Source organism: Arachis stenosperma, unplaced genomic scaffold (assembly GCF_014773155.1).
Source record: "Arachis stenosperma cultivar V10309 unplaced genomic scaffold, arast.V10309.gnm1.PFL2 arast.V10309.gnm1.Scaffold_100025, whole genome shotgun sequence".
Taxonomy (NCBI): domain Eukaryota; kingdom Viridiplantae; phylum Streptophyta; class Magnoliopsida; order Fabales; family Fabaceae; genus Arachis; species Arachis stenosperma.
In genome coordinates this window covers 2,041,907-2,058,272 of record NW_026651369.1, presented here as the reverse complement: position 1 = coordinate 2,058,272, position 16,366 = coordinate 2,041,907, and the positions used below count along the sequence as shown (strand labels likewise).

General features: G+C 39.4%; 1 non-coding gene across 1 annotated transcript; it reads right to left on the bottom strand.

Annotated features, from left to right (window-relative positions):
- Positions 1-15,933: 15,933 nt before the first annotated feature.
- Positions 15,934-16,041, bottom strand: LOC130959883 (small nucleolar RNA R71). Its single transcript, XR_009078875.1, has one exon. It is a non-coding gene; the product is annotated as a small nucleolar RNA R71 (small nucleolar RNA).
- Between the last annotated feature and the right edge of the window lie 325 nt (positions 16,042-16,366).

The following is a 16,366-nucleotide window of genomic DNA, read 5'->3' as shown; positions in this document are numbered from 1 at the left end:
CTCACCTATGAACGCGCGTGACTGACAACCACTTCCGTTCTACCTTAGGCCGGGCGCATATCTCTTAGATTCCCCAACAGAATCTTTATGGTATAAGCTAGAATTGATGGCAGCATTCTTGAGAATCCGGAAAGTCTAAACCTTGTCTATGGTATTCCGAGTAGGATTCTGGGATTGAATGACTGTGACGAGCTTCAAACTCCTGAAGGCTGGGCGTGATGACAAACGCAAAAGAATCAAGGGATTCTATTCCAACCTGATTGAGAACCGACAGATGATTAGCCGTGCCGTGACAGAGCATTTGGACCTTTTTCACTGAGAGGATGGGATGTAGCCATTGACAACGGTGATGCCCTACAAACAGCTTGCCATGGAAAGGAGTAAGAAGAATTGGATGAAAGCAGCAGGAAAGCAGAAATTCAAGAGGAGCACAGCATCTTCATACGCCTATCTGAAATTCCCACCATTGAATTACATAAGTATTTCTATCCTATTTTATTTATCTTTTAATTATCTAATTGGTGCACGAATTTGTAATCCGCACAACTAACCAGCAAGTGCACTGGGTCGTCCAAGTAATACCTTACGTGAGTAAGGGTCGATCCCACGGAGACTATTGGTTTGAAGCAAGCTATGTTTATTTTATTATTCTTAGTCAAGATATTGATTAAAATTATAAGTTGGAATTATTAGATTTGATTGGAAAAATAAAAGAGAATAACAGTGTTACTTGTTGTGCAGTAATGAGAAATATGTTGGAGTTTTGGAGATGCTTTGTCCTTCGAATTTCAACTCTTCCTTAAAATCCTTCAACACACGCACGGCTCCTTCCATGGCAAGCTCTATGTAGGGTGTCACCGTTGTCAATGGCTACTTCCCATCCTCTCAGTGAAAACGTTCCTATGCTCTGTCACAGCACGGCTAATCATCTGTCGATTCTCAATCAGGTTGGAATAGAATCCATTGATTCTTTTGCGTCTGTCACTAACGCCCAGCCTTCAGGAGTTTGAAGCTCGTCACAGTCATTCAATCCCAGAATCCTACTCGGAATACCACAGACAAGGTTTAGACTTTCCGGATTCTCATGAATGCCGCCAACAATCCGGCTTATACCACGAAAATTCTGCGTAATGAATCTAAGAGATACTCATTCAGTCTGATGTAGAACGGAGGTGGTTGTCAGGCATACGTTCATGGTTTGGGGAAGGTGATGAGTGTCACGGATCATCACCTTCTCCATAATTAAGCGCGAATGAACATCTTAGATAAGAACAAGCGTGTTTGAATGGAAAATAAAGGAATTGTATTAATTCATCGAGATGCTGCAGAGCTCCTCACCCCCAACAATGGAGTTTAGAGACTCATGCCGTCAAAAAGTATGTAATTCAGATCTGAAAATGTCATGAGGTACAAAATAAGTCTCTAAAAGTTGTTTAAATAGTAAACTAGTAGCCTAGGTTTACAGAATATGAGTAAACTAAGATAATTGGTGCAGAAATCCACTTCTGGGGCCCACTTGGTGTGTGCTGGGGCTGAGACTAAAGCTATCCACGAGTAGAGGCTTTTCTTGGAGTTGAACTCCAAGTTATGACGTGTTTTGGGCGTTCAACTCCGGATCATGACGTTTTTCTGGCGTTTAACTCCAGACAGCAGCATGTACTTGGCGTTCAACGCCAAGTTACGTCGTCTATATTCGCGCAAAGTATGGACTATTATATATTGCTGGAAAGCCCTGGATGTCTACTTTCCAACGCCATTGAGAGCGCGCCAATTGAACTCCTGTAGCTCCAGAAAATCCATTTCGAGTGTAGGGAGGTCAGGATCCAACAGCATCAGCAGTCCTTTTTCAGCCTAAGTCAGATTTCTGCTCAGCTTCCTCAATTTCAGCCAGAAAATACCTGAAATCACAGAAAAATACACACACTCATAGTAAAGTCCAGAAATATGATTTTTGCTTAAAAACTAATAAAATTCTATTAAAACTAATTAAAACATACTAAAATCTACATGAAATTACCCCCAAAAAGCGTAAAAATATCCGCTCATCACAACACCAAACTTAAACTGTTGCTTGTCCTCAAGCAACTAGATAAATAAAATAGGTTTTAACAGAAATTAAGAAGTAATAATATTTTAGAGTTTTAAATGAAGCTCAGATTCTTATTTAGATGAGCGGGGCTTGTAGCTTTTTGTTTCTGAACAGTTTTGGCATCTCCCTTTATCCCTTGAATTTCAGAATGATTGGCATCCATAGGAACTCAGAATTCAGATAGTATTATTGATTCTCCTAGTGTAGTATGTTGATTCTTGAACACAGTTATTTTATGAGTCTTGGCCGTGGCCCTAAGCACTTTGTTTTCCAGTATTACTACCAGATACATAAATGCCACAGACACATGACTAGGTGAACCTTGTTCAGATTGTGACTTAGCTTTGCTAAAGTCCCCAGTCAGAGGTGTCCAGAGCTCTTAAGCACACTCTGTTTGCCTTGGATCACGACTTTAACCACTCAGTCTCAAGTTTGTAACTTGGACCTGCATGCCACAAGCACATGGTTAGGGACAGCTTGGTTTAGCCGCTTAGGCCTGGATTTTATTTCCTTGGGCCCTCCTATCCATTGATGCTCAAAGCCTTGGATCCTTTTTACCCTTGCCTTTTGGTTTTAAGGGCTCGTGGCTTTTTCTATTGCTTTTTTTTTGAGACTGCTTTTTCTTGCTTCAAGAATCAATTTCATGATTTTTCAGATCATCAATAATATTTTTCGTGTTCCTCATTCTTTCAGGAGCCAATATTCATCAAATTCAAAGTACAAGTTATGCACTGTTCAAGCATTCATTCAGAGAACAAAAAGTATTGCCACCACACATAATTAATTATAATTTTTATTATTTAGAACTCGAAAATATAGATTACTTCTTTATTAAAAAAAAATTCTACTACTTTATTCATGCCTGATGATGATGAGAAAAATAAATTATAGCTTAATTGGAAATAAAATCAAAATAGACATACTAATTACTACTAAATATCTCCTAAGGTAAATTTCCATAATAATACTATCACTAAGTTAAAGCAGAAAAATCGGAACTTAGCAACCTGTTGTTTTGAGGAGTAGATGTTCCTCTAATCTGTGGGGTGCTTTTCAAGGATTAATTTTTGGCGCTTTAGCTCCCTTAGATCACGCCCCTGCTCTTCCTGTTCCTTAAGCAGTTTGCAAAGCATGCTACTTTGATTGTTCTGTTCTTCCTTTATTTGGTCCATAGCTTCTTGCAATTTGGAAATAGAAGCCTCAAGATGTTCCCAATATTCGAATTGAGGCAGTTCTGGGAGGGCTTCCTGTGCTCTCCTCTTGGCTGAATCATCTTGTTGCTGTTGTCTGACCATTGATATTCCAGTGATTGGCCTCTCAACTGGAATATACTCTGTTATTCCCATCTTCACTCCGGCATCTTTGCAGAGCATAGAAATTAAGCTTGGATAGGCCAATTTGGCGTCCTTGGAATTCCTGTTTGCTATTTTGTATAGCTCACATGAGATCAGTTGATGGACTTCTACCTCTTTTCCCAACATGATGCAGTGAATCATGACAGCTCTTTTGATGGCAACTTCAGAACTGTTGCTGGTGGGCAATATGGAACGCCCAATGAAATCCAGCCAGCCTCTGGCTACTGGTTTTAGATCTTCTCTTTTGAGTTGAATTGGGGTGCCAGTGGTGCTGGTAGTCCACCTGGCTTCAGGGATGCATATATCCTCTAGAATCTTGTCTAGACCTTTATTTACCCTCATCATTCTCCTGTTAAAGGAGTCTGGGTCATCTTTCAGTTGAGGAATCTTAAATATCTCCCTGATCTTGTCAGGATGAGTATGAACAATCTTTCCTCTGACTAAGGTCCGATGGTCATAGAGAGCAGCTCCAATTATTCTCTGCCTGTCTGTCTGCCATAGATTAGCATAGAACTCCTGAACCATGTTTCTTCCCACTTTCGTTTCAGAATTGGTCAGAATTTCCCAATTCCTGATTCGAATTTGCTCTTGAATCTCTTGATATTCATCTTCTTTCAGATCAAATTTGACTTCCGGGATCACTGATCTGTGACTCATTATTTTGTAGTAATAGTCTGAATGTTCTTTAGTTAAGAACTTCCCTTGATTCCAAAGTGGCTTTCGAGCACTCTCTTTCTTGCCCCTTGGGGTGGGTTGTTTTCCTTTAGGGGCCATGATCTTAATGAGTATGTTTTTGTGATCACGGATAACCACACCAAACTTAGAGCTTTGCTTGTCCTCAAGCAAAAGAGAAGAAAGGAGAGGGATAGGAAGAGAGCAAGTGTGGCAAGGTGATGATGAGTGGGGTGCCGAACTCAATATATGGGGAGGGGGGGTGGGTAAATTCGAAAATAAGAAAAGGATAAGATAGAAGATATGATTTATAAAAGATAGATATGATAAGAAAAAGATAAAGTTTAAAAAAAAAAGAAAAAGATATGAATAATAATTAAAAAGATAGATTTGAATTTTCAATTTTAAAAAAGAATTTTAAAGAGATAATTGAGTTTTGAAAACAAACTTTAAAAGAGTTTGATTGGATTGAAAAATAATTTGGCTTTATGGATTAAGATACATTTGATATTTTTGAAAAATGGATTTTAGAAATTAGGATTTTTAGAACACTAATTTGAATTGAGGGATGATAATTAAAATATGTTTATGCAAGAAATCATGAATTGAAACATAAAAATTAGAAAATTTGTAAAGAGAAACGAATTTTACCTCCTCCCCACCATCCTGGCGTTAAACGCCCAACTGCTGCATGGTTTGGGCGTTTAACGCCCAAATGTTGCTTCTCCTGGGCGTTCAACGCCCAGCTGATGCATCTTTCTGGCGTTGAACGCCAGGAAGTCCTTTGTCACTGGGCGTTTTTCTGAACGCCCAGGATGCTGTCAATCTGGCATTAAACGCCCAGAGGGTGCTTCTTTCTGGCGTTTAACGCCCAGAAGATGCTCCTTTCTGGCGTTAACGCCTAGATGGCTACCCTTACTGGCGTTGAACGCCCAGTGGGTGCTTCTTTTGGGCGTTCAATGCCCAAAATGTTCTTACTGGCTTTTTCACGCCAGTGAGCTTCCAAATTCTCTTATAACTCTGTGAATTCAATCAATTGCTATTTACCTTGAGGATATTTTGACCTATACCTATAAAATCAATAAAAGCGAATAAAATTAAATTTTGTGATTGGCTGGATTGCCTCCCAACAAGCGCTTCTTTATTGTCATTAGCTGGACTATTACTGAGTTTTAATCAAGTCTCAGTTTTGAGCATTCTTGCTCAAAATTGCCTTCAAGATAATGTTGACTCTTTGTCCATTAACAATGAACTTTTTGTTAGAGTCATTATCCTGAAGCTCTATGTATCCATATGGTGATACGTTTGTAATGATATATGGACCTCTCCACCGGGATTTTAATTTCCCGGGGAATAATTTGAGCCTAGAATTAAATAGCAGAACTTTCTGCCCCGGCTCAAAGACTCTGGATGACAATTTCTTATCATGCCATCTTTTCGCTTTCTCTTTGTAAATCTTTGCATTTTCGAAAGCATTGAGTCTAAATTCCTCTAGCTCATTTAACTGGAGCAATCGTTTTTCTCCGGCTAACTTGGCATTAAGGTTTAGGAATCTGGTTGCCCAATAGGCCTTGTGTTCCAGTTTCACTGGCAAGTGACATGCCTTTCCATACACAAGCTGGTATGGAGAGGTCCCTATAGGGGTCTTGAATGCTGTTCTGTATGCCCACAGAGCATCATCCAAGCTTCTTGCCCAATCCCTTCTACGGTTAATTACAGTCCGTTCCAGGATTCTTTTGAGTTCTCTATTTGAGACTTCAGCTTGCCCATTAGTTTGTGGATGATATGGAGTAGCTACCCTGTGGCTAACTCCATAACGAACCAGAGCAGCATAAAGCTGTTTATTGCAGAAATGAGTGCCCCCATCACTAATTAACACTCTAGGGATACCAAATCTGCTGAAGATGTATTTCTAGAGGAATTTTAACACTGTTTTAGTGTCATTGGTGGGTGTTGCAATAGCCTCCACCCATTTGGATACATAATCCACTGCCACAAGAATATAAGTGTTTGAGTATGATGGTGGGAAGGGTCCCATGAAGTCAATGCCCCATACATCAAATAACTCAATCTCCAAGATCCCTTGCTGAGGCATGGCGTAACTGTGAGGTAGATTGCCAGATCTTTGGAAACTGTCACAATTAAGTACATACACTCGGGAGTCTTTATAGAGAGTAGGCCAGTAGAAGCCACTTTGGAGGACTCTTGTGGCTGTTCGCTCACTTCCAAAATGTCCTCCATATTGTGATCCATGGCAGTGCCATAGGATCTTCTGTGCTTCTTCCTTAGGCACACATCTACGGATTACTCCGTCTGCACATCTCTTAAAGAGATACGGCTCATCCCAAAGATAATACTTTGCATCCGTGATCAGCTTCTTTATTTGCTGTCTACTGTACTCTTTGGGTATAAATCTCACTGCCTTGTAGTTTGCAATGTCTGCAAACCATGACACTTCCTGGATGGCAAAGAGTTGCTCATCCGGAAAGGTTTCAGAGATCTCAGTGAGAGGGAGGGATGCCCCTTCTACTGGTTCTATTCGGGACAGGTGGTCTGCTACCTGATTCTCTGTCCCTTTTCTGTCTCTTATTTCTATATCAAACTCTTGCAGAAGTAACACCCATCTTATAAGTCTGGGTTTTGAATCCTGCTTGTGAGTAGATATTTAAGAGCAGCATGATCAATGTACACAATCACCTTTGATCCTACTAAATAGGATCTAAATTTGTCAATGGCGTAAACCACTGCAAGTAGCTCTTTTTCTGTGGTTGTGTAATTTTTCTGAGCGTCATTTAGAACATGACTGGCATAGTAAATGACGTGCAGAAGCTTGTTATGCCTTTGTCCCAACACTGCACCAATGGCATGGTCACTGGCATCACACATTAGTTCAAATGGTAATGCCCAGTTTGGTGCAGAGATGATTGGTGCTGAGACCAATTTAGCTTTCAGGGTCTCAAATGCCTGCAGACACTCTTTATCAAAGATGAATGGCGTGTCAGCAGCTAGCAGGTTGCTTAGAGGTTTGGTGATTTTTGAAAAATCCTTTATAAACCTCCTATAGAATCCTGCATGCCCCAGAAAGCTTCTGATTGCCTTAACATTGGTGGGTGGTGGTAATTTTTCAATTATTTCAACTTTAGCTTGATCCACCTCTATTCCCTTGTTCGAGATTTTGTGCCCAAGGACAATTCCTTCAGTCACCATAAAGTGACACTTTTCCCAGTTTAAAACCAGGTTGGTCTCTTGGCATCTCTTCAGAACAAGTGCTAAATGGTTAAGGCAGGAGCTGAATGAGTCTCCAAACACTGAAAAGTCATCCATGAAGACTTCTAGAAAATTTTCCACCATATCAGAGAAAATTGAGAGCATGTACCTCTGAAAGGTTGCAGGTGCATTGCACAGGCCAAATGGCATCCTTCTGTATGCAAATACTCCAGATGGGCATGTGAACGCCGTTTTCTCCTGATCCTGGGGATCTACTGCAATTTGATTATAACCTGAATATCCATCCAGGAAGCAGTAGTATTCATGACCTGCTAGTCTTCTAGCATCTGGTCTATGAATGGTAAAGGAAAATGATCCTTTCTGGTGGCTGTATTGAGCCTTCTGTAATCAATACACATACGCCACCCAGTAACTGTTCTTGTAGGAACTAGTTCATTTTTTCATTATGAACCACTGTCATGCCACCTTTCTTAGGGACAACTTGGACAGGGCTCACCCAGGGGCTGTCAGAAATAGGATAAATAATCCCAGCCTCTAGTAATTTAGTGACCTCTTTCTGCACCACTTCCTTCATGGCTAGGTTCAGTCGCCTTTGTGGTTGAACCACTCGCTTGGCGTCACCCTCCAGTAAGATCTTGTGCATGCATCTAGCTGGGCTAATGCCCTTAAGATCACTGATGGACCACCCAAGAGCTGTCTTGTGTGTCCTTAGCACTTGAATTAGTGCTTCCTCTTCCTGTGGCTCTAAGGTGGAGCTTATGATTACAGGAAAGGTATCACCTTCTCCCAAGAATGCATATTTTAGGGAAGGTGGTAATGGTTTGAGCTCGGGTTTAGGAGGTTTCTCCTTTTCCTGAGGAATTTTCAGAGGTTCTACCATTTTCTCTGACTCCTCCAGATCAGGCTGAACGTCTTTAAAGATGTCCTCTAGCTCTGATTCGAGACTCTCAGCCATATTGACCTCTCTTACCAGAGAGTCAATAATATCAACACTCATGCAGTCATTTGGGGTGTCTGGATGTTGCATTGCTTTGACAACATTCAACTTGAACTCCTCCTCATTGACTCTCAAGGTTACTTCCCCTTTTTGGACATCAATGAGGGTTCGGCCAGTTGCTAGGAAAGGTCTTCCTAGAATGAGAGTTGCACTCTTGTGCTCCTCCATTTCCAGCACCACAAAGTCAGTAGGAAAGGCAAATGGCCCAACCTTGACAATCATGTCCTCAATCACGCCTGATGGGTATTTAATGGAGCCATCAGCAAGTTGAAGACATATCCTGGTTGGTTTGATTTCTTCAGTTAAACCAAGCTTTCTGATAGTAGATGCAGGTATTAGGTTGATACTTGCCCCAAGATCACATAAAGCTTGCTTGGTGCAAGTGCCCTCTAATGTGCATGGTATCATAAAGCTCCCAGGATCTTTAAGCTTCTCGGGTAAGCTTTTCAGAATGACTGCACTGCATTCTTCAGTGAGGTAAACTTTTTCAGTTTCCCTCCAATCCTTCTTATGACTTAAGATCTCTTTCATGAACTTAGCATAAGAGGGTATTTGCTCAAGTGCTTCTGCAAACGGAATCTTTATTTCAAGAGTCCTGAGATAGTCTGCAAACGGGCAAATTGCTTATCCTGTTCCGCTTGGCGGAGTTTTTGAGGATAAGGCATTTTGGCTTTGTATTCCTCAACTTTAGTTGCTGCAGGTTTATTACCTACAGAAGTGGGTTGGGAAGCCTTTTTAGAAGGGTTGTTATCAGCACTTGTATGTGACTGATTCCCCACTGGCATTTGAATGCCAGTGGTGGGAGCTGGAGTGGCGTTAGACGCCACTTCCTTGTTTGTTACTGGCGTTTGAACGCCAGAACTATGCTCCCTTTGGGCGTTCAACGCCGGATTCATGCTTGTTTCTGGCGCTGAACGCCAGGAATGAGCATGGTCTGGGCGTTCAGCGCCAGCTTTATTCCTCTCTGGCTCTGACTGTCCTCAGAGGGATTTTGAGTATCCACTTGTTCATTTCTTGGTTTCCTGCTGCTTTGAAGTGAGGTATTTAATGTTTTCCCACTTCTTAATTGAACTGCTTGGCATTCTTCTGCTATTTGTTTTGACAATTGCTTTTCTGTCTGCTTTAATTGTACTTCCATATTCCTGTTAGCCATTCTTGTTTCCTGTAATATTTCCTTGAATTCGGCTAGCTGCTGAGTTAGAAAGTCTAATTGCTGATTGAATTCATTAGCCTGATCCACCGGACTGAGTTCAGCAGTTACTGTTTTAGCTTCTTCTTTCATGGAAGATTCACTGCTTAGGTACAGATGTTGATTTCTGGCAACTGTATCAATAAGCTCTTGAGCTTCTTCAATTGTTTTTCTCATATGTATAGATCCACCAGCTGAGTGGTCTAGAGAAATCTGAGCTTTTTCTGTAAGCCCATAGTAGAAGATGTCTAATTGCACCCATTCTGAAAACATTTCAGAGGGGCATTTTCTTAGCATCTCTCTGTATCTCTCCCAGGCATCATAAAGAGATTCATTATCTCCTTGTTTGAAGCCTTGGATGCTTAGCCTTAGCTGTGTCATCCGTTTTGGAGGGAAATAGTGATTCAGGAATTTTTCTGACAGCTGCTTCCATGTTTTTATGCTGTTCTTAGGCTGGTTATTTAACCACATCATAGCTTGATCTTTTACAGCAAATGGAAACAGTAATAATCTGTAGACATCCTGATCCACTTCCTTATCATGTACTGTGTCAGCAATTTGCAAAAATTGTGCCAGAACTCTGTAGGTTCTTCATGTGGAAGACCAGAATACTAACAGTTTTGCTGCACCATGATAATGAGCTGAGGATTCAACTCAAAGCTACTAACTCCAATGGAGGGTATACAGATACTACTCCCATATGAAGCAGTAGTGGGGTTAGCATATGACCCCAGAGTCCTCTTGGACTGTTCATTCCTACTTGCTTCCATGATGGAATACAAGAGATAATTTATATGTTGATTTTATTATTAATTAATTTTTTTGAATTAATTTTTATAAAATAAATAAAAAAATGAAATAAATAAAAGAAATTAGAAATATTTTGAAATTGAAATTTGAATTTTTATATAAAATTTTCGAAAAAATAGTTCAAAATTAGTTAGAAAATATAATTTTTTTGAATTTTGAATTTTATAATGAAAGAGAAAAACACATAAAAGACACAAGACTTAAAATTTTTAGATCTAATGCTCCTTATTTTCGAAAATTTTGGAGGGAAAACACCAAGGAACACCAAACTTAAAAATTTTAAGATCAAGACACAAGAAAAACTCAAGAACACCTTGAAGATTCACAAGAACACCAAGAACAAAAGGAAGAACACCAAACTTAAAATTTTTAGAAAACTTTAATAAAATTTTCGAAAATTATGAAAAGATTAACAAGAAAACACCAAACTTAAAGTTTGGCACAAGATTAAATCAAGAAAAATTATTTTGAAAAAGAATTTTAAAAAGAAAGTGCCCAATTGTTAAGAACATATACCCCCGCTATAACCAACTGAGCTAAAAATGTAACGTATTTTAAAGATGTGTTATTTTTATGGATAAAAGTATAATTTTTGAAAATTAATGTTTTGAAAAAGCACAAGAAAAACAAGAAAAGACACAAAACAAGAAAAACTCAAGATCAAACAAGAAAAATAAACAAGAACAACTTGAAGATCAATGAAGAACAAAGAACACAAGTTCGAAAATTTAAAGAAAATTGTAAAATATGCAATTAACACCAAACTTAGAATAAGACACTAAAACTCACGAAAATTAGCAATCAATTAAGAAGAATAATAAATTTTGAAAAGAAATTTTTGAAAAGAAACTATCCTATCAAGATTTAATGACTCTATAACAATAAAAATAAATTATTCCTAATCTAAGAAATAAAATAAACCTTTAGTTGTTCAAACTCGAATAATCCCCGACAACGGCGCCAAAAACTTGGTGCACGAATTTGTAATCCGCACAACTAACCAGCAAGTGCACTGGGTCGTCCAAGTAATACCTTACGTGAGTAAGGGTCGATCCCACGGAGACTATTGGTTTGAAGCAAGCTATGTTTATTTTATTATTCTTAGTCAGGATATTGATTAAAATTATAAGTTGGAATTATTAGATTTGATTGGAAAATAAAAGAGAATAACAGTGTTACTTGTTGTGCAGTAATGAGAAATATGTTGGAGTTTTGGAGATGCTTTGTCCTCCGAATTTCAACTCTTCCTTAAAATCCTTCAACACACGCACGGCTCCTTCCATGGCAAGCTCTATGTAGGGTGTCACCGTTGTCAATGGCTACTTCCCATCCTCTCAGTGAAAACGTTCCTATGCTCTGTCACAGCACGGCTAATCATCTGTCGGTTCTCAATCAGGTTAGAATAGAATCCATTGATTCTTTTGCGTCTGTCACTAGCGCCCAGCCTTCAGGAGTTTGAAGCTCGTCACAGTCATTCAATCCCAGAATCCTACTCGGAATACCACAGACAAGGTTTAAACTTTCCGGATTCTCATGAATGCCGCCATCAATCCGGCTTATACCACGAAGATTCTGCGTAATGAATCTAAGAGATACTCATTCAGTCTGATGTAGAACGGAGGTGGTTGTCAGGCACACGTTCATGGTTGGGGAAGGTGATGAGTGTTGATGAGCGGATAATTTATACACTTTTTGGCATTGTTTTTAGTATGTTTTTGATAGTTTTAGTTGAGTTTTTAGTATATTTTTATTAGTTTTTAGTTAAAATTCACTTTTCTGGACTTTACTATGAGTTTGTGTGTTTTCTATGATTTCAGGTATTTTCTGGCTGAAATTGAGGGACCTGAGCAAAAATCTGATTCAGAGACTGAAAAGGACTGCAGATGCTGTTGGATTCTGACCTCCCTGCACTCAAAGTAGATTTTCTGGAGCTATTAAAGCCCAATTGCGCGCCCTCAACGGCGTTGGAAAGTAGACATCCTGGGCTTTGCAGCAATATATGATAGTCCATACTTTGCCCAAGATTTGATGGCCCAAACCGGCGTTCAAAGTCACCTCAAGAAATCCCAGCGTTAAACGCTGGAACTGGCACCCAAATGGGAGTTAAACGCCCAAACTGGCATAAAAGCTGGCGTTTAACTCCAAGAAGAGTCTCTACACGAAATTGCTTCATTTCTCAGCCCAAACACACACCAAGTGGGCCCGGAAGTGGATTTTTATGTCATTTACTCATTTCTGTAAACCTTAGGCCACTAGTTATCTATAAGTAGGACCTTTTACTATTGTATTAGAGACTTTTGGTAGCTATCTTCGTTTTATGCTATCTTAGATCATTGGGAGGCTGGCCATTCGGCCATGCCTAGACCTTATGCTTATGTATTTTCAACGGTGGAGTTTCTACACACCATAGATTAAGGTGTGGAGCTCTGCTGTACCTCGAGTATTAATGCAATTACTATTGTTCTTCCATTCAATTCCGCTTGTTCTTGTTCTAAGATATCACTTGTTCTTCAACTTGATGAATGTGATGATCCGTGACACTCATCATCATTCTCACTTATGAACAAGGTGACTGACAACCACTTTTGTTCTACAAGCAACCAAGGCTCTAGTGAATATCTCTTGGATTCCTGATTGCACGATGCATGGTTGATCGCCTGACAATCGAGTGCTCGCCTGACAAACGAGCCAACCATTCCGTGAGATCAGAGTCTTCGTGGTATAGGCGAGAACTGATGGCAGCATTCAAGAGAATCCGGAAGGTCTAACCTTGTCTGTGGTATTCTGAGTAGGATTTAATGACTGAATGACTGTGACGTGCTTCAAACTCCTAGCAGGCGGGGCGTTAGTGACAGACGCAAAAGTATCGATGGATATTATTCCGGCCTGACCGAGAACTGACAGCTGAATTCCGCTATGCCGTGACAGGGCATATGCAATCGCTTTCACTGAGAGGATGGGAGGTAGCCATTGACAACGGTGAAACCCTACACGAGCTTGCCATGGAAAGGAGTAGAAAGGATTGGATGAAGACAGTAGGAAAGCAGAGAGACAGAAGGGAAGGCATCTTCATGCGCTTATCTGAAGTTCCTACCAATGAATTACATAAGTATCTCTATCTTTATCTTTTATGTTATTTTCGTTCATCACCATATACATTTGAGTCTGCCTGACTAAGATTTGCAAGATGACCATAGCTTGCTTCATACTAACAATCTCCGTGGGATCGACCCTTACTCACGTAAGGTATTACTTGGACGACCCAGTGCACTTGCTGGTTAGTTGTGCGAAGTTGTGTAATGCCATGGAATTGAACCACCATGTTTTTGGAGTTCATGACCAGGGATTATGAGAGTTGTGAAAAGTATTGTTCACAATTTCGCGCACCAAGTTTTTGGCGCCGTTGCCGGGGATTGTTCAAGTTTTGAGCAAGCTTTTGGTAACAATGCCAGGGATTGTTCAGTTTGGACAACTGACGGTACATCTTGTTGCTTAGATTAGGTACTTTTTTTTCGAAATTCTTGAAGATGAATTCTAGAGTTTCATGATGATTTGTTGAAATCTGGCTGGCTGAGAAGCCATGTCTAATCTCATTGGACCGAGGTTTCAACTTATCATCACAAGAGCTTGTTGATTTTTATCAATCTTGCTTTTGGAGCAGTGATCTGCTAAGGCTTGGCTGGCCTTTGGCCATGTCTAGTGTTTGGACCGAAGCTTTCTTTGAAAGCTTGGCTGGCTATGAAGCCATGTCTAATTCCTGGACGGAGTCTTAGACTAGCATTGCACTGATTCCTGGAATTCTCATTAAGAATTTTGATATCTTTTTCCACTTAATTTTCGAAAAACACAAAAAAATCAAAAAAAATTTCATAAAAACCAAAAATATGTTATGTTCCTTGCTGAGACACTAGTCTCATCTTAAGTTTGGTGTCAATTGCATACATTCATTCATGTATCTTAAGGATCTTCAAGTAATCCTTGATGATTTCTTACTCTGATCTTTGAATTCTTTTGGCTTGAGTGTTTATGCGTCTCATATAGTGTCAGTAGTATACAAACTGCTAAGTTTGGTGTCTAGCATGCATTGTTATTTCATTCTTGTTGCATTTTGATTATTAAAAATCCAAAAATATTTTTAATTTGTGTCTTTTCAAGTCAATAATACAAAGAATTGAAGATTCAGAACATGCTGCAGAGGAATTATACAGAAAAAGCTGAGCATTCAAAAATGCCCAGTGAAGAAGACAGACTGGCGTTTAAACGCCAGCCAGGGTACCTGGTTGGGCGTTTAACGCCCAAAGAGGTAGCATTTTGGGCGTTAAACGCCAGAATGGAGGCCATTCTGGGCGTTTAACGCCAGGATGGCAAAGGGGGAAGATTTTGTTTTTCAAATCATTTTTTTTCAAGTTTTCTAAGCTTTTCAAAATCAAATCTTTTTCAAATCATATCTCTTCAATCAAATGTTTTCAAAATCAATTCCTTTCCTTTTTCAAAGATACTTACTAACAATTAATGATTTGATTGAACATCTCAAATATGTTGCCTTTTCTGTTGAGGAAGGTTTAATGTTTGAATCATATCTTTTCTTGTTAGACAAGTCATTGATTTTCAAAATCAAATCTTTTAAAAAAAAATTGTTTTCAAAACATATCTTTTAAAATCGTTTTTAAATCAAATCTTTTCAATCATATCTCTTTAATCACATCTTTTTCAAAATCAGTTTTCAATCAAATCTTTTTAACTTCTAATTTCAAAATCTTTTTCAAAAATCACTTGATTTCTTTTCCACTTTCAATTTTCGAAAATTATCAATCATTTTTAAAATGTTTTTGACATCTTTCTAATTAATTTTCGAAAATTCTCTTCCCTCCTTCTCACATCCTTCTATTTATGGAGTACTACTCCTTCTTAATGCACAATTCGAACTTTATCTCATCAAGTTCGAATTCTTCTACCTTCTTTCTTCTATTTTTCTTTTCCTCTGACACCTCAAGGAATCTCTATACTGTGACATAGAGGATTCCACATCTTCTTGTTCTCTTCTCTTTCATATGAGCAGGAGCAGAGACAAGGGCATTCTTGTTGAAGCTGACCCTGAACCTGAAAGGACCTTGAAGAGAAAGCTAAGAGAAGCCAAAGCACAACTCTCTTTAGAGGACCTGACCGAATTCTTCAAAGAAGAAGAACACATGGCAGCCGAAAACAACAACAATGCCAACAATGCAAGGAAGGTGCTGGGTGACTTTACTGCACCTACTCCCAACTTCTATGGGAGAAGCATCTCTATCCCTGCCATTGGAGCAAACAACTTTGAGCTTAAGCCTCAATTAGTTTCTCTAATGCAACAGAATTGCAAATTCCATGGACTTCCAATGAAAGATCCTCATCAGTTTTTAGCTGAGTTCTTGCAAATCTGTGACACAGTCAGACTAATGGGGTTGACCCTGAGGTCTACAGACTGATGCTATTCCCTTTTGCTGTAAGAGACAGAGCTAGAATATGGTTGGACTCACAACCTAAAGATAGCCTGGACTCTTGGGAAAAGCTAGTCAATGCCTTCTTGGCAAAGTTCTTTCCACCTCAAAAATGGAGTAAGCTTAGAGTGGAAGTCCAAACCTTCAGACAGAAGGATGGAGAATCCCTCTATGAAGCTTGGGAAAGATACAAACAATTAATCAGAAAATGTCCTTCTGACATGCTTTCTGAATGGAGCATCATAGGTATTTTCTATGATGGTCTCTCTGAACTATCCAAGATGTCTTTGGATAGCTCTGCGGGAGGATCTCTTCATCTGAAGAAGACGCCTACAGAGGCTCAGGAACTAATTGAGATGGTTGCAAATAACCAATTCATGTACACTTCTGAAAGGAATCCTGTGAACAATGGGACAAATCAGAAGAAAGAGTTCTTGAGATTGATGCTCTGAATGCCATTCTGGCTCAGAACAAGATATTGACTCAACAAGTCAATTTGATTTCTCAAAGTCTGTCTGGAATGCAAAATGCACCTGGCAGTACTAAGGATGC